Source organism: Chiloscyllium plagiosum, unplaced genomic scaffold, assembly GCF_004010195.1.
Source record: "Chiloscyllium plagiosum isolate BGI_BamShark_2017 unplaced genomic scaffold, ASM401019v2 scaf_58023, whole genome shotgun sequence".
Taxonomy (NCBI): Eukaryota; Metazoa; Chordata; class Chondrichthyes; order Orectolobiformes; family Hemiscylliidae; genus Chiloscyllium; species Chiloscyllium plagiosum.
Window position 1 is genome coordinate 2812 of NW_025194717.1, and position 1383 is coordinate 4194.

Sequence of the window (1383 nt, forward strand, 5' to 3'; positions counted from 1 at the left end):
TGATGTGTGGAATGAACCACCTCAGGAAGCTGTGGATGCGGGTACAATAAAAAGACATTTGTTTTAGTACATGAATAGGAAAGGTTTGGAGGGATACAGGCCAACAGCAGGCAGGAGAGACTGATTTAGTTTGGGATTATGGTTGGCATGGACTGGTTGGATCAAAGGTCCATGACCATGCTGTATGACTCGATGGTAAGTTCATAGTTCCTTGAAAGGGGAAACTATGTTCATAGACAGCATATTGAAGAAGGTGTTTGATATGCCTGCCTTTATTGGTCAGTGCACTGAGTGCAGGAGTCGGGAGGTCATGTTGGGACTGTAGAAGACATTGGTTAGGCCACGTTTGGAGTATTGCATGCAATTCTGGTACCAGCGATCCCACCCTGACACACCATAAACCAGAGATAGTGACTGAAATTGACTCTGATACGAAATCAAATCATTAAATTGCTGCAGTGCAGAAAGAGGCCATTTGTCTCATTGAATGCATTGGGTATAGCAGTTGGGAGGTCATGTTGCAGCTGTACAGGACATTGGTTCGGCCACTTTTGGATTCTTGCATTCGATTCTGGTCTCCCCACTATAGGATAGGAACGATGTTGTGAAACTTGAAAGTGTGCAGAAAAGATTGATAAGGATGTCGCCAGGGTTGGAGGGTTTGTGGTATAAGGAGAGCCTGAATAGGATGGGGCTGCCTCCCTGGAGTGTCGGAGGCTGAGGGGTGATCTTATGGACATTTATAAATCATGAGGGGCACGGATCGAGTAAATAGGCTCGAGGAAGTGGTGGATGCTGGTACAATTACAACATTTAAAAGGCATCTGGATGGATGTGTGAATAGGAAAGGTTTGGAGGGATATGGGCTAAATGCTGGCAAATGGGACACTAGATTTATATAGGACATCTTGTCAGCATGGATGTGTTGGATCAAAAAGTCTATTTCCGTGCTATATATCTCTATGTCTATTTGATACCCGATGCTTTATTGCTGTTGATGTAAATATTGTTAGGGAGAGAGAATTCCTCAAGTAGGGGATGATAAGAATCCTGGGACACCCCTAATTCTAGTTTACTATCTAATGAACACACTTTAAGCACCAAATGTGCATTTATGTCTAATTTTGTTTCATTTTTCATGTTTTATTCCCTGCTCCGATGACTCTCTCAGTCTGGATGGTTGTCAGGCTGAGAATATTGTGGATTGGGCCTTGATCGACTGAATGTTTTATTGCTCTGGAAGGTGTAAAAGGGGCTCAAAGTTTCAGCAGAAAGCCAGCTGAGCTGAGAACAGACATCTTTCTCTGGGAACAGGGAGAAGAGGACAGAGAAATCAGGACCTGAAATCCAAGCTGACACCAGAGTACCATGTTATTAGTGCTT